The following is a 23,695-nucleotide window of genomic DNA, read 5'->3' on the forward strand; positions in this document are numbered from 1 at the left end:
TTCAAAAGGTGAGAAGCCCAGTGATTCATTTGGAGATTCTCTTGCGGCAAATACAACAAATGGAAGACCTTTGTCCCAGTCTTTCTGATGTTCCAAACAGTATTTCTTGAGCATCGATTTGAGTGTTTGATGATATCTCTCCAACGCTCCTTGGGTCTGGGGATGGTAAGCTGAAGACGTGATCTGGGTGATGCCCAACTCTTTCAGAGACTGCTTGAAAACATTTGACATGAAATTACTTCCCCGGTCTGACTGTACCTCCTTGGGCAGACCAAACTTTGTGAAGAACCCTAGCATTTCCTTAACCACGTTCTTTGCTGAGATGTTTCTAAGTGGAATGGCTTCAGGATAACGAGTAGCCATATCAATCATGGTCAACACATAAGAAAATCCTGAAGAAGTCTTAGGAAGAGGGCCCACAATATCCACCAACACACGGGTGAAAGGCGCCTCAAAAGGAGGAATGGGAACTAGAGGTGCAACCTTTTCGGTCTGATTACACTTCCCCACAACTTGACAGGTGTGACAAGACTTACAATACCAGGAAACATCCCTGAAGATACCTGGCCAGTAGAAGTGTTTCAAAATGCGTGCCACAGTCTTCCTCACTCCAAGGTGTCCTGCCAAACTGGAATCATGAGCCACTCTAATGATATCCTGCCTACAAACACGAGGGATGACAACTTGATGTACAACCTCCCATTCACAGTCGGCTGATGCTGTTGAGGGTCTCCACTTCCTCATAAGTACTCCTGACTTTACATAATAACAAGTAGAAGCACCGGCTGACTCTTCTTCACTGTAAGCTGAGTTAGCTAGACCTTTCAACTCAGGGTCAGCAACCTGCAACTCAACCAACTCTTGACGAGACAAATTATCAACACTACGGGGTACTGCCTCATCTGGTGAATGGTCCAAATTAGCAAGAAAAGTGTCAGCTAGGATAACATCATCATCATCATTATCCTTTAAATCACCAGTAACTTTAGACTTAGCCCTAGTGACAGCACATGCAGGGAACACATCAGGGACATCACAATCCTGGGCCGCAGCCACTGGCTCACTAGACAACTGAGGAGCTGGACACACTTGACTTCCACCAATATCATTTCCAAGTAAGAAAGTTACACCTGACATTGGGAGTGTCTCAACCAACCCAACCATAACGGAACCATTAACAAAACCAGACTCTAAATTCACTCTGCACCGATGGACAGAGAAGTAATTATTCCCTACACCTTGTAAGATTACAGTTTCATCAGAGGAATTAACATTAGAGCCTAGAACACTGGTCAGCATAAGGGATTGGCAAGCACCTGTATCACGATATACTTTAACTGATTTCCTGTCATTACTGTCCAGAGGACTGACAAAACCATCAGACAGGAAATTAGCACATGAACTCTTGAGAGTGTCACCCACGTTACTGCTCAAAAGAGGAGCTCCATCATGAGAATTTAAGTTACCCCTCAAAGCAGGTTCAGTTAACTCAGTTAAAGAATTCTGGGAACTCTCAAGAGTGGACACTAGACCAATTGACTGAATATTTAAAGACTCCTTTTTGTTCACATCACGCTGTCTCCTGAAACATCTCTCCGTAGTATGACCAAGCTTACTACAATAAGTACATTTACTTTTCTGAAATCTAGAGGTGAAGCTGGTATTTACTTCCTGAGAAACATCATCCTTATTCTCTTTCCTGTTACCTGTACTCTGAGTAGAGGCAACGTACTTACTCTCAGCTTTCCCTTTTTCTTTAGAATATCTCTTGTGAGTGAGAACATATTCATCAGCTAAAACTGCAGCATCAGACAAATTATCTATTCTTTTCTCATCAAGATATAGGCTTACATCTTTATAAATACACCTCTTGAGTCCTCCAGCAAAATCATCTGCTTAAATTTACCAAAATCAGAATCCACATTCTTAGAATTTAACCACTGCTCTAACAGATCTTCTTTGATTTTTGCATACTCAACATGGGATTGCTTATCTTGCTTGTAAGTTGTCCTAAATTTTACTCTATAGGCTTCAGGAACAAGCCCATAGGCCTTAAGAATCAAGCTCTTAACTACATCATAATTATCAGACTGATCCTGAGGCAAAGATACATCAGTTACTTGAGCTTTACCGGTGAGAACAGTTTGAAGGAGTACTGTCCAATACTCCTTAGGCCAATTAAAACCTGTAGCTACCCTCTCAAACAACTGAAAATACTTTGTTAAATCAGATTCATTAAAAGGAGGGACAAGTTTAACATTTATAGCCACATCAAAATCATCAGAGCTAGATGATCCAGTTCCACCTTGTTTCATGCGATACTCATGGTCTGCCTGAATCCTGGCAAGTTCAACTTGTGCCTGAGCCTGTATCTGTGCCTCCTGAATCCGAACCTGAGATTCCGCCTCCTTAGCCTGAGACTCAGCCTCCTTAGCACGTACTTGAAATTCAGCCTCCTTAACACGAGACTCTGCCTCCTTAGCACGAGCCTCCTGCAGGGCTAGCTGTAACTTAGCTAATTCAATCTGCGTTTGCTCATTTGGAGGAGTTACATTAAACAAGCTCTTATTAATCATGCCAACAATTTGATCTTTAGAATGATGAGAGTGAACTGCAATTCCCAATTGTTGAGCAACAAGCTTAAGTTCATTCTTTGTTCTGTTTTCTATATCACACACTGTTTGTACATTTGACAAAAAATCTTTGGCTTCATCAAGTGTAGAAATAGTAGCCATCATGAATATATCACAGTCACAAATATCAAAGAATATCCTTATGATAATATCCTGAATATCCTGATGAGAGGTCGCCAAATTTATGTTACGGAACAGAGAAAGATAACGTACACTTTAAGTGAGAATGCTAAAAATCACTACTGTCCCGTAAAGTTCCAGGTTCAAAACAAAAGAGTTAGGTAAAATTACAAGTTAAAGTTTAATGCTTAAACTAACAACAAAACATTCAGGACTCATAAGGATAATGTAATGGCAAATAAACAGGTTAAATATATGGTTAACTGCAATAGCCTCTATTAACACGAAATTAGCAAGAGTAAATTTATCTAAGTCAGCCCTGATAAAATGAGATACCAGATAATACTCAGTGAATGCTAGATAAATTATTACAGATACAAACTATTATCAAAAATGACTGACAAAGAACCCTACATAAATTACAAACTTCACTAGGCCTACAAATTAAACTTATGCTATACAGTACAAGAACAAAATGCAACAACGGTTATACTCAAATTACACACAGCTGCTAGATGTTTGGAGATTTCTTGAGCACTCACAATAATAATATCTGTACAGGGGAGGACAGAGATGTGAACAAAATGAGGAGCAGATCTAAGTGGCAATGATGCAGAGACTGAGCTCATTATATAGGGGCCAGCAGAGCTTCATACATCTTGTAATAAGGACGCGCAAATGAAGCGATGGAGACAAACAGTTGACAATCCCGCACTGAATAACATAAAGAACGACTTACTCTACTATAACGGTAGAAGGGGGGGACTGAGGCAGAACACGCTCGTGATCAAACATGCAGCAACTGTGCGTTAAAATTACACAAAGGATGATGAAATCATAGGCTATGTAACAATCTATATATATATATATATATATATATATATATATATATATATATATATAATGTATATATATATATATATATATATATATATATATATATATATATATATATATATATATATATATATATATATATATATATATATATATAATGTCCCCCAAAGTTCAAAACTTGTGGAGGACGTGTCCCTCTGACCCCCAGATGAGTTACGCCTCTGCTCCGAGTAATGGCCATTTTCTTTTTAAGAGGAACAGCTAATAAGGATATTGACAAAAACAAAAACAAATTCCAACAACGATGTGGGGCGTTTTAATAATAATAATAATAATAATGATAATAATAATTTATTATTATTATTATATTATTATTATTATTATTATTATTATTATTATTATTATTTGAACATTGTAACTGTCTTGTGGACTGTCACTTGGCTCCACTTACAGGTTCTTACAATGACCTTGACGCCACTTGGGAGATTTGAGTTTTTTTTTTAAATAAAACTAAATAAACTCTTAGGAATGGGTCAGATTTTTAGCTCAGGTCCCATTGAAATCTCTCGTAGACACGACCACCTTATCTCATTCACTCATAATACTGATATGACTATTTCTGCCAATGCACGTCAAGGATTTGGATTTTTTTTATATCAGCAATGGCCCATGCCAAGACATGTAACCTTGGCCCACTTATCAGATTCCTACTGCAGCGTCCGGTTCTCATGGAATCGTCACAAGACTCTGAGCCCAGAATATTAATAATACCAGCAAAAACAATGGTCTCCACACATGTAATAGGTAATAACTCTGTAATTGTCCTGTGGACAGTCACTAGTCTCCAGCTACTCTCCAGCTACTGTTTTTTTACAATGACCCAGACCCCACTTGGGAGATTTGGAATTATATTTCTATCAGCAGTGACCTATGCCAAGACACATAAACTGGGTCATTCAGATTCCGTGTGCAGTCTCCAGTTCTCCTGGAATCGCTGCAAAACTCTGAGGCCGGAATAATAATCATTATACCAGGAAAAACAATAGTCTCCGCTCATGTAGTAGGTGGAAACTAATATTAAAATGAAACTAGAACTCAGTAACTGTCCTGTGGACAGTCACTATAGTCGCGGCGCACGACTCTGAGATTTTCATAATCGTACCCTGGCAACTTACCTGTCAATAGCGCGTCCGATTTCGTTTCATATTACACACGAATCATATTATTATACACGAATGCATTATACACGAGTATTATCATCATACATGAACATATAATAAACAAACCACAGGTGTATCATATTATGCACGAAATCGGAAGCACCGTTGACGGGTAGGTTGCCAGGACACGATAATGCCAACCTCAGAGTCGTGCGCCACGGCTATAGTTTCCACCTACTGTTTCTTACAATGACCTTGACCCCATTGGGGAGATTTGAAATTTTCTTAATAAAACGAAATAAACTCTTGCAAATTGGTCCACCGTTTCATTTTCAGATTACTTGTTAAGGTCCCACTGAAATCTCCAGTAGACACGACCACCTTATTTCGTTCATTCATAATACTACTATGACTTTCTGCCATTGCACACAGAGGATTTGGATTTATTTTTTTTTTCCTATCAGTAATGGCCCATGCCTGGAAGAAGTTGTAATGGTGGTGGTGGTACTAAATTCATCATTATTAATTCAGTTAATGTAAAGACATGTATATAAATCCCTAACAACATTGTATTCTTTACCTGTAAATTATTCAGATGCTAAGCTGTGCATTTACAGTATCATATTAAACAGACAAGTGTATCTTTGAAGCGAGGAGGAAAATTACAGAATTATATATAGAAAGCACATCTGCCATAGAAAATAATGGTATCTTAAAATGATACAGTAGCAGGATTGTATAATTTTCGCAATGTACCCCATACCAATACACGAGATTCAGCCTGTCATTGTCTGTATCGTTCTTTGTGTCTGTGTTTTCCCTCCTCCTAGACAATTTCATGGATCTGAATGAAATTTCCTAAGTGATTTCATCTATTGCTCCAGAAAGCTTCCACTATATGCAGTTTATCGACCACGATTTTTAGGGATGTCAGCCCCCTCAACAAATTACTTTTTTTTTTTTCTCAGAAAGAGTGAAAAGATGACAAATATGACTTTGATACCTTAGTACATATTGTACAACAGACTCTCATCCACCAGGAGGTATCTGGAGAGCTTGCCCCTCCCTACGAGTCTTTGGGGGGTCAGCCCCCTCCCAAAAATTAACACGATCAGAAATTGGGAAAAGTGAGGACATCGATTTTAGATCTGTTCGTTTTGTTCATTTATAATGTCTTCCACAATACAAAAATATCCACCAGCATTTTTAGGAGATCATCCCCTTCCAAAACTAATAAAGGATACAAAGTAGGGGAAGGAGGGCAGATATTGCTTTAATTTATTGGTACATTTTTTTTTTATAGGCAAGGAAGAACGAACCAAATCCTAGAAGCTCGTAAATTGTTCCCTTATAAAAAGCAAAACAAAAAAAGACTAATTCAAGATCCGTTCATTTCGAGATGCCCTTACACACTGCACCTACAAGACTGGAGAAGGGGAAGTACAGACAGAGGATGACACTTCTAGAGTTGACCTGTTGCATACATGAAGGACTGGTAGTAATGGTTATCTCTTGCATTAAAGAATTGGACAGAAAGGGGATGAGAGTTTTGCTGCTAGATAGATGCAACCAGCCACTGCAGTGGTGGAGGGTTGCAAGCAGACAGTTCAGAGGAGCAGTGACCATTGAAGTACCGTTAGGAAAGGGATAAATGTGCAACAGTGTAGTGAAGAGATAGAGGTTGATGGGAGAAAGTAAAGAGTAGGAGAGCTGATGAGACAAAAAAAAAAAAAAAAAAAAAAGACTCCTTGTTGAGAAGAGCTGTATGTGGGAAGCCTCACCAGACTTGAGAGTTGTTCCCTACATAACGGTGAATAAAACCCATATATAGAGTCAACAACTCTGCTGGGGTAAAGAAGGCACACAATCGGCTTAGCACACGTAATCTCTTAAAAGCAGATTTTTATAAGAAAGGTAATGTGATCTTTCTAAAATAAATCCCGAGAGAATGAAATCCCAAATACACTGAATGATGACGTAGGATTGAGTTGGGAATGGTTAAAAATTATAAGATATTTCTGGGGTAGAACTTAACTGGTTGTAAGATGTAAGAACTGTGTTTTTCACTTATTAAAAACAGCAAGATTACCTTTACCCCAATCAGAGAATTAAGCCAAGTAAGAGCCTTGTTTGTTTAACTGCTGAGGTGGATGCTGCAGGAAGCACATGGAAAGGTGAAGAGTGGAGTCATCATAGTATTAGCGAAGAAAGTTAGATGTACAGCTAAGAAGGTCATTGATGAACAGAAGGAAGAGAGTTGGTGATAGGACAGAGCCTTGAGGAATACCACCATTGATGGCCCTAGAAAAAAGGACTGTGATCATCTACAACAGCAGCTGTGGAACAATCAGAGGGGAAGCTAGAGGTGAGGCCACAGGTAGTTGGGTAGAACCCGTAAGAGGGCAATTTAGAAATTAAAGATTTTATGCTACACTCGATCGACAGCCTTTGAGATGTAAAGTGCAATGGCAAAGCCTTCATAAAAGTTTCGAAAGGAGGAAAACCAGGAGTTCGAAAGCGAGGTGAGAAGATTGCCAGTGGAGCATTTCTGGCGGAACTCATACTGACGATTGGAAAGAAGGTTGTGAAAGGAAAGGTGCTTCATTTTCTTTTTTTTTTAAGAACAGATTTTAAAATTTTAGTCATACACGATGTTAAAGCAACTGTGCGATAGTGTGAGGGCTGGGAATGGTCACCATTCTTTGAGACAGGCTGAATAAGAGCAAACTACCAGCAGGAAGGGAAGGTACAAATTGACAGACAAAGGTGAAAGAATTTACCTAGGCAGGGTGTAAGCACAGAAACACAGCTCATGAAAACAACAGGAAGAACCCCATCAGACCCATATGCCTTGTTAGTACTGAGGCCAGTGATGGAGAAGCATGAGCAGAATCATCTAAGGTGGAATTAGAAGAATATGTCTGAGCGAATAGTTCTGCATTATTAAGAGAAAAAACAGCTACAAAGCCATCGAATCAGAAAAGACGAGGGAACGATAATGAAGCAAAATTGTTAGAAAGATTTTTGGCAAGGTGCCAGATGGAGCAGGAAGAATTTAAGTCAGAGAGTTGAGAGCATTAAGTACAGATGAAATTATTTTTTGCAGAGTGAAAGACAGACTTAGCACGATTCCAGGGAGAAATATAAAAGAGATGAGATTTACGGGTAGGTTGGTTCTGGTACCTTTTGAAGGCACTCTTCTTGTTGTGGATAACATTTGAACATGCGTAATTAAACCATTTTTTTTTCATTAGTCACAGGATAAGAGAGAGGAGTGTATGCTGCCATGCCTGAGAGAATAATCTCCGAAGTAGGTGAGGAACGCTCAGATGGCCCTCGGGCATGGAAGCAATAATCATTCCAGGGAAAATGGAAGAAGCATTGCCTGAGGGCCTTCCAATCAGTAGCTCCAAAGTGTCAAAACAGCCGCTTCTTGGGAGGGTCCACAGACCTTACTGGAGTGATAGGACAGGTTAAGGTGAAAAGGCCATGGTCGGAGAAGCTCCCATCCTCTAACTTTGACTGCTATTACTGCTACTTCTCTGTATGCACAGGATGAAGTTGTGCACATCTTTATCTAGAATATAATCGAAAATCCAGTATCATTCTATGGAAAGTAAAAGTGAAAATATACATAAGGTACAAAGCAGGGTAGTGGATGTTCGACTGACCCTAATGAGAGAGGGGAGTCTTTGGACACTCCCTGTACTATTGTTTGCAGATAATACTGTATTGTTAACCCTCTCGTGCAAGATGATGCAGTGCAAGTCATAATCCTTGTAATACAAAGAGTAACCAGTGACGCAACATGACACAACTTCTCTATAAATGGTCGTAGAAACTATTCTTGTGGATGAATTTGCATCAAATTTGGTTGAGTCAAAGCTAAGGGTTGCCAGGTCTAGGGTAAATGTATGGCAACAGCTGGGAACTTATCGGAAGGCTAAGCAGCCCATATTTAACTCAGTATTGTCCCGTCAGGCAGGCTGGGAGAGTGTGTAAGCGTGTGGCCAGGCATTTAAACCCATCTTTGGCTACTACTGCACTGCCCATACCTTACATGTGTATAGTGATATTGTGTTGTATATAGTGCAGTGTGGTTGTGAAGAATGTTTATAAGTGTTTCTCATATATTTTCAGAGAAAGCCAGATTTGAAAATTTCAAACCAACTTTACTGTTCCCTTGCTGTCCAAACCAGAAAAATATCTCGCAAGGGCCTGTTCAGAGGTAGAATATATGAAAAATATATGAAATACTTATTCAGTGGAAGTGAGAGTGAAGAAGCCAGTGAGAGTGAAAGTGAAAAGAAAAGTGAACATGCTGAGAAGAAAGTGAGGAGCAGGAAAGTGAGGGTGAAAGCGAGGGTGATATCTGACCCTACGGGTGATAAGGGCAAACTCACGGTCAAGGCTACTGTGATAACCACTGTAGAGAGTGGTAGTAGCACCATCACTACCACAATTCCTTTCACCACTGCCACCGCCGTTCCTTTCACCACTGCCACAACTGGTACTACTACCACTCCTACTGCCATCACTCAGATGACATCTATCACCTTCCCAGAGACCACCACCATCCCTGCCATCATTCCTATCCCCCCCGACCCCACTGCCTTCACAGCCATCAGTCTTGCCACCACTGGTGTCAGGCCTGCCACCACTGAAAGCATCCCGACCGTGGAGACTGAGCCACAGTATCGCCACTTATCATCCACCCCTCCACCGCAAACACTGATCTCTTTCCCCCCACAGTCACCCTACACTCTCACCACACTTCAACCTGCCCGCATCTCACCACCCATCCAAGATATTTCCATATCATCTTCCCCAGCTAAATCTGGAAAGTCACTGTCCCCTTCAGACTTCATTCCCCCTGAATATAAGCAAGCATCATCAGCAGCAGCACCTCCACCACCACAACCATCTTCACCACAACCATCACCATCAAAACCATCTTCGTCACAACCATCTTCATCATAACCATCACCACAGCCATCTCCATCACCAGGATCACCTGAACCTTCATCCACCCAGCTATCATCAACACAATGATCACCATCTCCCTCCCCACCACCAAGATGAGGGTGGCATGGGCCTAGGCTAGGTAGTGGTGGGCGGCTGAGAGGTAGTCGTTTGTCTCGGGGTCGTGTGCACCACGCACTTACAAAGCCAAGCATTTCCCCAGGTGATGACCATCAGGAGGAAGCTTGGAGTTCTGGGTCATTTACACCCAGTGCTGGCCCCTTCACTGAAATCCCAGGTTTGAGAGTGACAACACCAACCACACCACTCCAATACTTCCAACTTTTTTTTACAAGGGAGTTACTCACCTACCTGGCGGTCGAGGCAAACAAATATGCCAGGTTTCTGGGGACTGCACTAGATGTTTGGTACCTCTGCAATGAAGAGGAAGTGGCTCGGTTCCTCGAATTGTACTTTCTTATGGGGATTTGTGAACAGCCAACCATAAGACATTATTGGCGTTCATCAGAGGTTCCCGATTACCCCATATTTCAGAGAGCTGAGTGGAAAATGCTTCAGGGCCATCCTGAAGCACTTTCATGGCCAACGGCCATGCCACGTCGAGTACACCGCTTCCCGTCCGATCAGCGAAGTTAAGCAACGTTGGGTCTGGTTAGTACTTGGATGGGTGACCGCCTGGGAACACCAGATGCTGTTGGCATCCCTACGTGTCAAGTGGGGTTGGTGGAGGATTAGTGCCCCTCCCTGTAAAACAATTAACTCTAAGCCCTTGACCACCCCGTTTGGGATACATGGCGTCTGGCGTCTGGCAATAGTCTCGCCATACCCGAGGGCAATCAGGACAGGCTGATGAGGATTCGCACTGTGATGGAGTATCTCCTTCAGAGATTCAAGGAGGTTTACATCCAGGGTGAACATTACCCTGGATGTGGGATCCCTGGGTTGGAAGGGGGGGCTTTCCTTCCATGTATATAACCCTATGAAGCCCCAAAAGTATGCCATAAAACTATACATCTTGGCTGAGGCAAGGAGTGGTTACATTTGGAATTTTGAAATATACACGAGGGAGAAGAAGTCTCTAGAGAACACAGTGTGGGGCCTCACTGAATCTTTGAAGGGCAAAGGATAGAAGCTGTATATGGACAATTATTACAACTCTATCACTGAGCGAAGACCTCTTTGCAGAGGGCGTGTATGTGTGTGGCACAATATTACTGGCAAGGGGAGCACCATGGTTGCTGCAGGACATCAGCAGTGCTAAATGCCCTCCTGATGATGGAGTGGAAATTAGACACAAGGGCAATGTAATGGTGTTGTTGTGGAAGGAAAAACATATCGCAGTATGGTGTCTACCTTCCACAGTGACACCACTGTCACTAAGCAGGTGCATGGGAAGGTCAAGGGTCCAGACGGGAGATTCCACCACATTCAGAAAACAGTGAACAAGCCCGTCATGGGAGGACTATCATAGGCACGTGGGCAGGCTGGATGATTTCGATCAAATGATCCAATACTACCCTGCCCAAAGGAGGATGGTCAAGTGGATAAAGAAAATGACCTTTTATTTCAATCACATGGCCCTATTCAATGCCTAAACCCTCTACAAGACGAACACCCAGAGACCTATGACTCTCCTGGAATTCCAGGGGCACATATGTTACAAACTCCTGACATTCCGGGAGGAGGAGTGGCCGGCATCGGGTCATGCCCTTCACCATGCCCCAAACCTTCCCTTGCACCAACGACCACCTACAGTATACCTGCAGCAACCACAACATCAACTGCAGCCTCCGCTCCACCTCCTGCAACAATCGCTCCACCTCCGGCAGTAGCTGGCCCATCAGGAGTAACTCCGCCAGTTACTGCCACGACCACTCCACCCCCGCAGTAAGTGGCCCATCAGGAGTTAATTGGCCAGCTGCTGCCATTGCACCTCCAGCAGAAGTACGGAGGTGAGGAGATGGAGGAGCATTGCCATCCAAGCGCCGTTGATATATCTACAATAGAGCAGGCTTGGACTCCACCGTGCACCACACCCTGGAGAGAATCCCCGACAGGAAAAGGCTGTGGTGTGTGTTTTGCTACTTCAACAAGAAGAGGAGGGACACCAGCTATATATGTCCTGTTTGCAATGTGCCGCTCTGCGCAGGAGTGTGCTTTCATCGGTATCATACTGATGAAAGCATACAGCAGTAAATCACATCGCAAACACACACACACACACACACACACACACACACACACACGCACACACATGCACAGACACACAGACAGAAAGACAGATAGACATTCACACTCACACACACAGACACTCATACATCACAAATACTCACACTCACACTCAAGCTGTGATCGTACCTGTCCTCCTCTCTGCAACTCCATCTCCTCTCAAGAAACAGTACAACACTGCTAGAGGACGTGGGTAACCAGTTTATTTGTCTAGTTTTTATACTACTGTATTGTAAGGTATGAATTGTGTGTTTCTATATATTTCTCATATGGAAAATGTGGTGGATTTCATTGCTATTCTCTCAGTCATTATACTCGTAAAGTATAGGTCACATCAAAAATCTGAAAAAGACTTGATCAAGCTGATGATTTCCTTTGAATACTTTTGAAAAGCAAAGTAACCTGTGTGTGAAAAAAAAAAAATGGGGAAAAGTTACGAAGGACGAACATAATCAGCCTACGGGCCTGAGCGTACGAGCTGTCACAGTGCGCAAACCATGCGCAACCCATCGCAACTTTTCAAAATTCATTTTCTCCGTAACAAGAAGGCTTATAACCATCCATCCATCCATTGCCAGACGCCATGTATCCCAAAAGGGGTGGCCAAGGGCTTAGAGTTAATTGTTTTACAGAGAGGGGCACTAATCCTCCACCAACCCCACTTGACACGTAGGGATGCCAACAGCATCTGGTGTTCCCAGGCGGTCACCCATCCAAGTACTAACCAGACCCAACGGCTTATAACACTGTGAGTTATATCGTGGGCTTCCCTAACCTTTGGGCTACAAAACTGGATAGAATTTACATTTATGTTTGTTACAGTGTCACTAACAACATACGAAATAAACAAATCAGACGTTTTTAGGTGATTTTCGTAGTTTTTTTTCGATTTACTCGAAAACTATTGGACGTATCAACTTCAAATTTTCACAAATGAAAGATAGTGAAATTCTGCATATAGGCATGTCCTTTGCAGTTGCTCATCACCAGAAAAAAAATTAATGGTGATGTTGGGAAGTTATCAGAAGCTGGTTTTCATGTAAATAAGGTTTATTCAGGCTTCATTTATGTACATTTAATCATCTGTTTTATGTTTTTTTTTCTTATCTGATAGCATAAAAACCAACGAAGATGATGGGAAGCGATTTATAACAATATAAGCACTTTCCGAGGGTAAAATGGGCCATAAAACTTTTTTCCTTGCCACGCGAGTATCGCCGGCCTGAGCGAGATTTTGGTTCTGTGTGTGGAATGGTAACTTATTGGAAACTTATGGTGCATGAGAGGGTTAAGTGAAAACGACAGGGAACTGCAAGGCTTGGTGAATGAGTTTGGGAGGGTGTATAAGAAAGGGAATCTAACGGTGAATGTAGAGAAGAGTAAAGTTATGGTCTTTGAGAGAAATGAAGCCACTGAATGTACAATGAGGCTGGATGAGGAGGTAATGGAAAATGTGAGTGCATTTAAGTACTTGGGTAGCGTGATGAACAAGGATGGAAGTTTAAAGGGTGAAGTGTTTGAATGGGTACAGCGAGGATGAAAGGTTGTTGTTTTTTTTTTGTTTTTTTTAAGCAGTGATTAGGAACAGGGAAATGAGCATTGAATTTAAAAAGTTGGTGCATGACAATATTGTGACACAAAACCCTAACGTATGGAAGTGAAGCTTGATCCTTGTTGGAAGGACATGTCAAGAGAAGGGATGGCCGGAGGAGTTTGCGACTGGGGGGGGGGGGGCGACCTTAGTTGTGACAGACTCACTGCATGTTTGACCAACTTGCCCATTATTTGACCAGCTCGAACATATTTGACCAACAAATTAGATATAGCACAAGTTAGATATAGCACTTTTACTATTATAAGAATAATAAATAACCCTAGGATTATATATATATATATATATACAGTATATACAGGGTGGTGCAAATGTAGGTTGACATTATTATGTTTTATTATATTTGTAAAAGTCTGTTATGTAAAACTCTTATGCGTCGAAGTGTGACTGACAGACTCTAGGAATGTGTCAAAGGTGAGGGCGGACACTTTGAACACATACGAGACTAAAAGTGTGTCTTTTGTGTTGGAATAAATGGTAAATGACAACCTACTGTTGCACCACCCTGTAATATATATATATATATATATATATATATATATATATATATATATATATTCTCTCTCTCTCTCTCTCTCTCTCTCTCTCTCTCTATATATATATATATATATATATATATATATATATATATATATATAGTACTATAAATGCACCCTGATGTTTTAACTGTAAATATTCATTGGACTTCACAATATACTTTACTCTATTTGTTGGAAATGCAGCCTGTCTTTTTTTAACCAACTGTGTGAACCTTTGACCAACTCTGAGCTAATCTTTTTTTTTTAACCAACTGTGTAAACGTTTGACCAACTCTAAGTACTGGGGGGTGACTCTCCCTTCCCCCCCCCCCCCCGGTCGGGCCATCGCCGCTTGTACTTGTACTTAAAGCCACCTGAACTTGGCCCTAAGCCTGCACATTGTTAAGAAAAGAGACACCATGAAAATTATTTAGTAGTCTGATTGAACTCATTCACCCAGTCATGACATTTGGAGTTATTTATGACCAGAGCAGTAGCAAGAGTGCATACAAATTTTCCCCGACCCCGACCCCTTGCCACCGTTTCGTGGGTGAAGGGGGTCCAGGTCAAGGCACCTTGATTAATATGGTACTTGAATTTTGCTTACTTCTCTTTCGCAAGAGGGAAACTAGGGTATTTTGTATTTTGTCCTCTAAATATATACAATATAAAAAAAAATAAGTTAGGTAAAAAATATTTTGTCCTCTCGGAGACCTCTCCTTTTATGTGAAAAAAAAAAAAAAAAAGTCTGTACTCTCTATTTTTTGTCCAACTCATTAATATTTTGACCAGCTCAGAAACAAACACTGGGGGGATGATCCCCCCCACCCCCACCATGGTTGGGCCATCCCTGGTCAAGAGTGAGCGCAGTGGAAATGAGTTATTTGAAAGAAGCCTGTGGAGCTACATGGAGAGACAGACTGACAAATGAGGAAGCGAAGGAGAGCTGTGGTGTGGATGTGGATGTGATAGAAAGCGTTAGGAGATATACAGTGAGGTGGTTTGGCCATGTGGAGAGGATGGAGAGCGAGACTAACAAGGAGAGTGCATGTGAGTTAGGTGGAAGGGGGAGAGGGAGGGGGAGGCCGATGATGAGATGGAGGGATGGAGTGGAGAGGTATATGAGGGAGGGAGATGTGAGCTGGGAGCAGGGCAATGAAATGGCATTGGACTGGGCAACATGGAGGCGATATGTTTGTGGCCATCCCTTACAGGATTGAGCCGTCTGACTATAGATAGATAGACATAAATCTTATCCCTAATATTATATCCCACCTCCCAAATTCCCCGCCCCCCTCCTCTCCCCCAAAAAGGAAACAAAACTCTCGGATCTGAGTCTGCCTGGGACCTGTTAACTAAGCAGGCTCGTATGGCTGTGTGGAGTGTTGGAGATGTAACTGAAGAAGAGATCAAGTTAGAAGTAGTAAAAGCGTATATGGAAGATATTATGGATGAATGGGAAGGAATAACGTCTGTAAGGTTAGGCATGAACACCCACAGAAAGAGCACAGGTGGAGTGTTTACTCATGATTGATGGAATGCAGAGAATCATGGGACATTAACTCAAGGTGCATGTATGTCGATTTTTTTTTTTTGGGGGGGGGAGGAATTGAAAGTGGCTGCAATTTTTGCTTGTGCAACGTGTGATGACAAATATCTGGAAAACAAAGACAGGTTTTGAAATTTAATGAGAAGAGTAACTGAACAAATGCCAAGGAGTTTGCGGTGGGTACTGTGAACGGACGAGTTGGTACACGTCATGCAAATAATGCAATGGGTCTTTATAGTATCCCAGGAGAACATGACAGTGGACCAGCGGCTAAGGAACATGTGTCAAGAATGGAGGTTGACCAGTAGTAATTCGTATATAAACACAAAGAAGTGCATAAATATCCATGATCAAGAGACATTGTACAGTAGTGAAGGCTGACAGACGCCTAGAAGAAAGATGCTTGGATATGTCGTTTACATGAGCCATGAGAGAAGATGATGCAGGGGAATCTATGATCATATACTTGTGGTATGCATGGTGAAAATGCAAGAAGAAATGTGAAAGAGGTACTCAGAGCGGATGAATACAAGAATAATATAAAGCAATGCCAGAGGAATTTGAATGGAAGACAGAGGATGAGCTAGGTCAGTGTATTGAGCATGGACGAAGTTATTTTCTCAAAAACGAATAGGAAATGTACGGTTACAGTCGCTAAAAGCTTGTGTCATAATGGAAGTCTGTCATCTAGCAAAAAAGGGACGAGATTGTGGGATGTGAAAGTAGAACGAGCAGCTAAAAAGAAACGAAAGAAGTGAATGTAGTGGATCAGTTCTGCTGAACGAGGACATTTTGTAGTAAGCAAGAAGTATTGAAAAAGCTTAGTTAAGACAGAAAAGAAGATGCTAAATGAAGAATATTAAAGAAAAATATATAATTCAAATTTTTCTGGGGGAAAAAAATTCGAAATAGGTAATAAAATTTTTAAATTAATGTAAAAAATTGTAAAAAAAAAACAAAACAAAAAAAAAAGGTAAAGGATGAAAATGGAATAATGTTAACAAATGGATGTGCATTAAGAACCAGACTGAAAAAAGTGGCCGACCTGTGTGCTAAATACATCGTGAAATGAGGCTGTTGAGCATTGTGGGCAAAGAATTTGGAAGCGCAGTAAAAGAAATGTCAGAATTTATATTTAAAGATAATCACTGAACTGTCAATGGAATGGAGGAAGTTCCGAGACGGAAAAAAGAGTTATATGTAGAAAGGAAGAGAGTGGATGATGAATTTGGAAGGAACTTGAGTGTAAATCGGAGAGAATGTAAGATCATGTTCTGGAAGGAGGTAGAGTTGGGCAGGGTGATAAAGGTAAGTGTAAAGATTTGAAAGATAAAAATGGTAGATTGATAGTGGAGAATGGAGAAAAAGTGAGCAGATGGAATGAACACTTTAAGGAACTGTTAACCCGCCGCATGCCAGTGCTTTTTTAAAACGGTCTGACATAATTCTGCAGCCAGTGTCAGTGCCGTTTAAAAAAAAAATTTAAATAAAAAACTTCACTGTGACCGCTTTTTTGAAGATTCACGGGTAAAAATTGGCAGGCATGTAAGGTAACTGTTCCTCTACCATCCCCCAGGCTGTCAAGGCCATACACTCACTGGCTCCCCCCCCCTCACGCTCGCTCTGGCTCACTCTGCCTGTGTGCCTCACCCAGTGCTGTACATACTGTAGTGAAGGCATTTTGTAAGTATTTTCATGTAAGTGTAAGTTGTAAATATTTTCTTGTAAATGTAAGGACTATATAGTGAAGTCAAGTTGTAAATACCTTCTTGTGAGTGCTAGGACTGTACATAATGAAGTCAGATTGTACCTATCTTCAAGTAAGTGTAAGATAATGCATTCACAGTGAGAAAGACACACAAATTGTGATAGATGCTGAAGTAGTAATTAATCAGAAAAGTGTACTGAACATTGCTATACCTTCCCAGCATAAATATCTGAGTATACCATACATAAAAAACGGTTTTCTCTCACGTACGTGGTGAGCGTGAGAAAGCGGCTATATCCGTACACGAGTATGCAGGACTCAATAAAACTGATTTCCGAGCCTCACTGAGCATTTTAATTGCGAAATTTGTTGTTTCCACATCAAAACCTATCATTTTAGCCAAAAAAAAAAAAAGTCAAAAAATGGCTGGCACAAGGGTAACCCATAGGGCTAAAAATAGCCGGCACATGACGGGTTAAACACACAGAATAAAAGTAAAGGCAGCGTCACACTGGACCAAAAGTGGCTAACATGTGAGCAGCTTTTGTGAGGTAAAACGGCTAGCAAAGTAGAGTTGCTGTCACACTCGTGTGTTTTTGCAAGCAGAAACGGCTAGCAGTGTCATCTGCCTTGGCACCTTGTGGTCATTTGTAAACAAACCACCACGGCTTACCCACTCCCTTTTCCTCAGTTTCTGCAACCACCTCATGTACTTCAGCAACTCCAGAGCCATAAGGCAGTCTACCAGAGTTTTCCCTGCCACAGGATCCATATCGAATAATGGTCACAATCTGATTTCCACTTGTTGTCTGGAAACAAAGCAGACAGCCTCCACGACTGGTCACCATAGTCCCCAAATACTAATTTAACCCCCCCCATCCCGACGTTTTCTGGGCAGTGGTACGCCCCAGTCCCGACATTTTTGGACCTTTTTTTTTTTGGCTCAAACATCCGCTTTTGGTGAGAAACATCGAAAATTCATAGAGAAATTGCTCAACTGAGGTTTAAAATACTCGATCCAGGTAGCAGTACCTCCTTACCTTACAGGGTTTTCTATCAGGCTGGCTGCAAAGAAAACGAGTTCTATGGGAGGATAACTATTCCAAACCACTCATAAACGGTATTTATTTATTTATTTGGTACGAATTTATATGTAGTACGAGAGTATATTGGTTTTCAAATGGTAATATAGGCATTATAAGCATTGTTTCACTCACTAACTCATCACCATTCCTGACCTTTTTTTGCCACATTACCTGATCATCATTTCTGACTGTTTCTTCCTCTAATGCTATGTAAACTTTGTTCTCCACATTGTCATCGATTGGGGAATCACTCTGGCCCTGAATGTCTTTATTGGCCAGGTCACTGGTAACAGGTGAATTGCTGAGACAATGGCGTGCAGGGGGGAGAGAGGTTATGCGGTGTAAGGCATTGTCCCTGCTTGGCATCTTGTAGAGGAATAGAGGGAGGTGTCCCGTGTATATGTGCCAAAAATCACTTGCGAAAATTGAAAATTGTGCAAATTAGGGACCTTGCAATGTTGCCGCATTAATTTACGTCTCCGGGATTTGAGTGCACATCATGTGAGGACGTGAATTCACATCTCCGGAACGGGGCGAGTTAATGTCACAAGAAAAAAAAAATAGAAATGAATAAAAACCACAAGAATTAAATTGTGTTTACCTAACAATTTTACTTAAAGATTCCTTCTGTAATAACAGAATATTTTCTCATCAGTTACAAAATTAATATAGATTCATTTGCATTCTAATCCCACCAACAAGCTGTGAGCAAAAATCGTTTTGTATTTTCCCTCACGGGCAAAATCTCACTCACCGTGGGTCAGTTCAGCTAGTGGCTCCCGAACCTGGCTCGCATGTTAGCCACTTTTTGCCTTGTGTGATGCCACCTTAACCCACCGACTCCCGTTCACGTGTATATATGTCCAAACGTTTTGTCACCGAGACTCCCGTTGACGTATATATACGTGCCGCAATTGCAAGGTCTGTCATTTGCACATTTTTCAAATTTTGTGCGTGATTTTCGGTACGTATACACGGGATACCTTCCTCTACCAGATGCCAGGCAGGGACAATGCCTTACCAAGCATGGCCTCCTCCCCCCAGCACGGCATTGACTCGGCAATTCACTTGTTACCAGTGACCTGACCAGTAAAGACATGTCACACCACAGTACGAATTTCAAGGCCAGAATGATTCCCCAATCGATGACAATGTGGAGGACAGTGTTTAAGCAGCATTAGAGGAAGAAACAGTCAGAAATAATGATCAGGTAATGTCGCCAAAAAAGGTGAGGTATGTTGTTGTGTTTGGTGGGTGAAACAATGCTTATTTCACCTATATTACTCTGTGAAAACCAATATACTCTTGTACCACATATAAATTTGTACCAAATATATAATTAAATACCGTTTATGAATGGTGTGGAATAGTTACCCCTCCTATAGAACTCATTTTCTTTGGAGCCTGCCTCATAGAAAACACAGTAATGTAAGGAGTATGGCTACCTGTATCTGGTATTTTAAACCTCAGGTGAGCAATTTCTCTAAGAATTTTCAATGTTTTTCACCAAAAGTGGAGGTTTGAGCCCAAAAATTTTTTTTCCAAAATCTGTCGGGATTGGGGGGTGTCAGTGGTGGAAAATCGGTCAAGACAGGGTGGGTTAATGCAAATATAAGTGGCGGAGGAATGGCTGGGAGATGGGGGGTGGTGAAAAAGGAGGAAGTGATCAGTAGCATGGGAGTAGTGGGAGCAATGAAGAAAGTCAAAATGAGGAAAGCCCCAGGAATTGATGGACTGAGTGGTGTGATAGGGGACAGATAGCAGTAAAATGGATTGGAAGATGAGAAGATTTATTATTATGTGAGGTAGAAGGAACCAAAGGCCAGGAGCCTGCAATTTATTCCCTCTAAGAAAAAACATAAACAAGATAACAGAGAGCCAAAATCAAGATGCGTTCATTTTGAGATGCCCAGATACACTGCATTTGAGACAGGAGATCATAGGCAGTAAGAAATACAGGCACAGGAAGACAGTTCCAGAGCTGACTTGTTGCATATAACCTTACCCTGATATCTGACGTACCGATACCCAACAATTCCCTAGACTGAACGAAAAAAATTATGAAACATTCCCACAATCCAAACGGTCATAGTTTCGCAAGTCTGAACAGTCCACTGCTCCCTAGATTTCAAACTAGCACGTCCGAACGTGGGTGTAATGGTGTGCAGCTCTCCTGGTAGCCTACTCCGTCCATTCCCTCTGTTCTCCCCCCATACCTCCTCAATCCCCCACCATGCTCAGCACTGCCAGGTGTGTCTCCCTCCCCTTCCCCCTGCCCTTTACCACCCCTTGCTGTTTCCCTCCTTGTCCCCCCATCCTCCCTCACCCCTGCTTGTCTCCTGTGTGTGTGTGTGTGTGTGTGTGTGTGAAAGTAAGAGAGAGAGAGAGAGAGAGAGAAGGGGGCTGCAATAGTAGCGCAGTTCGGCTATCTTGTCTCCCTCCCAGTCTTCCCATCCTACTCCATGACTCCGCTCCCCATTTCCCCACCCTCTCCACCTCCACCCCCTTTCTCTCCCTAGTGTGTACTTGTGTGTGTGTGTGTGTGTGTGTGTGTGTGTGTGTGTGTGTGTGTGTGTGTGTGTGTGTGTGTGAGAGAGAGAGAGAGAGAGAGAGAGAGAGAGAGAGATGAGGGAGGGTGGGGTAGTAGGGCAATTTGGCTGTCTTGTCTCCTTCCCAGTCCCCCTACCCTCCCCCACCCCAACTTGTCTCCATCTCTATCCCCTCGCCCTCCCCCATTCCCGTTTGTATCCCTACCCATCCCTTGGTTAATGCATTGCCTGCCTGGCCTGTTCATCCACTCTCCCACTCTCACTCTCTGTTGGCCTGAATTCAAGTTAGGAATAGGACTGTTGATGAGGATAACAACACAACATATAGTGTTTCTGTCAGTCTCTACTGAGTAAGTTAGGTGTATGAAAGCTTGGGTTTGGGCCTGGAATGCATCTCTGGCTTTTCTTCAGTATCTTATATGGAAAATTGCTTTGATATCCGACATAATCACTGACTGAACACCCACTGGTACGCAACACTGCCGGATATTGGGGTATGGGTGTAAATGAAGGACTGGGAGTAACAGTTAACTCTTGCATTAGAGAGTTGGACAGAAGAAGGATGAGAGTTTCTTGCTAGACAGGTGATGCGCTCCAGCTGTAGTGGTGAAGGATGCAAGCAGACAGTTCAGAGGAGCAGTAACCATTGAAATAGCGATAGAAAAAAGATAAAGATGCAACAGTGTGACAAAGAAACGGAGGTTGAAGGGAGCCATTAAGAGGAGGAGAGTTAATGAGACAAAAAGCCTTTGATTCCACCTTGTTGAGAAAAGCAGTATGTAAGGAGCCTCCCCACACATGAGGGTTGTACTCTGCACAAAGGCAAATGAAACCCGTGCAAAAAAAACAACAACTGTGCAAGGGTAAAAAGGCACGTAGTCGGCTTAGCACACCTAATCACTTGGAAGCAGATTTTACAAGAGAGGTAATATGTTCTTTCCAAGATAAATCCCGAGAGAAAGAAGCTCCAAGTATGTTTAAAGATGATGCCAGATGGAGCTGGATATTGTTAAAAGTTAGATGGTTCTCCTGTAGAAGACTATCAGGTTGATAGATGTAAGAACTGATTTTTTTAAACATTATAAACAAGAATATTTTTACTTCAATTGGAGATATGAACCAAGTCACACACTGTTTGCTGAAGTAACTGCTGAAATGAATGTTGTGGGAAGCGAATGGAAAGGTGAAGGGTGGCGTCATCAGTGTAAGAGTGGATAGAATGAAATGTACAGCATAGAAGGTCAAAGGTGAATAAAAGGGAAGAGAGTTGGTGATAGGACAGACCCCTGAGGAACACCACTATTGTTAGCTCTAGGAAAAGACCAGTGGCCATCTACAACAGCAGCTATAAAAAGACCAGAAAGGAAGCTAGAGATGAAGGCACAGACAGAAGGACAGAAACCATAAGAGGACAGTTTGGGAATTAAATATTTATGCCAGCCTTTGAGACGTCAAGTGCAATGGCAAAGCTTTCACCAATGTCCTGGAAGGAAGGTGACTAAGAGTCTGAAAGGTGGGTGAGAAGATTACCAATGGAGCGTCCCTGGCAGAACCCATGATGACAATCAGAGACCAGGTTGTGATAGGAAAGATGCTTTAAAATTTTTCTATTAGGAATAGACTAGAAAATTTTTGAAACACAGGATGTTAAAACAATTGGGCGATAGTTAAAGGCATGGGAATGGTCACCCTCCTTTGGGACAGGCTGAATGACAGCAAACTTCCAGCAAGAAGGAAAGATGCATGTTGGTAGACAAAGGCAAAAGAGTTTACCTGGGGAGGGTGTAAGCACAGTTCTTGAGGACAAAAGGAGGGACCCCATCAGATTCATATGCCTTGTTAGTACTCAGGCCAGTGATGGCATAAAATACATCAATTGATGAAATTTTAATGTCAGCCATGAGGATGTCAGAGGGGGGAAGTGATGGAGGAACAGCACCGGAATTGTCTAGGGTGGAACTGGAGGAGAAAGTCTGAGCAAAGAGTTCATCTTTATCAGTAGAAAAAACAGCTACAGAGCAACCAGAGTGGAGAACAGGATGAAAGGATGATAAGGTCAAGTTGTTAGAAATGTTTTTGGCAAGGTGCCAGAAGGAGAGGGAGGAGTTCGAGTTGGAGAATTTGGAGCTTTTAATATGAATGAAATTATTTTAGGAGAGCTAAAAATAGACTTTGCATGATTCAGGGCAGAAACATAAACGAGATGTGATTCATGGGTGGGTTGGATCCAGTACCTTTCGTAGGCCTTCTCCTTGTTGTAGACAGCATTAGCATAAACGTGATTAAACCACGGCTTTCACTGGATTAGTCAAAGGATATGAGAAAGGAATGTAAGTTTCATTGCCCAAGAGAATTACCTCTATAATGCACAAGGCACACCTAGGTGGCTCTCGGCCATGGAAGCATTAATCATTCCAGATAATATCAAAGAAGTACTGCCTGAGGGTTTCCCAATTAGAAGCTCCAAAGTGCCACAAGTGACGCTTCCTGGGAGGGTCTACAGACCATACTGGGGCAACAGGACAGGTTAACCCGAGATGTCCCAATAACACATGGATACACTACAACGTTTTGTCACGGTGAATCTCGAAATGTATCCATACATTTTGCAGTTGCAAGTCCATCATTTCCACAATTTTCAAATTTTGCGTGTGAATTTCAGTACGTAGATGCGAGACACCTTCCTCCACCTGCTGCCAGGTGGGAACACTG

General features: G+C 41.9%; 1 protein-coding gene and 1 non-coding gene across 2 annotated transcripts in view; both read left to right on the forward strand.

Moving 5' to 3' along the window:
• LOC145397001 (putative glutamate receptor) overlaps positions 1-23,695 on the forward strand; it is a 272,738-nt gene that overhangs the window by 211,233 nt on the left and 37,810 nt on the right. The gene's annotated exons all lie outside the window — the stretch shown is intronic.
• Positions 10,315-10,433, forward strand: LOC145397327 (5S ribosomal RNA). Its single transcript, XR_013896907.1, has one exon. It is a non-coding gene; the product is annotated as a 5S ribosomal RNA (ribosomal RNA).

The sequence above is a fragment of the Coenobita brevimanus genome, chromosome 40 (genome assembly GCF_032717465.1).
Source record: "Coenobita brevimanus isolate Jiangsu-jjx chromosome 40, ASM3271746v2, whole genome shotgun sequence".
In the NCBI taxonomy this organism is placed as follows: Eukaryota; Metazoa; Arthropoda; class Malacostraca; order Decapoda; family Coenobitidae; genus Coenobita; species Coenobita brevimanus.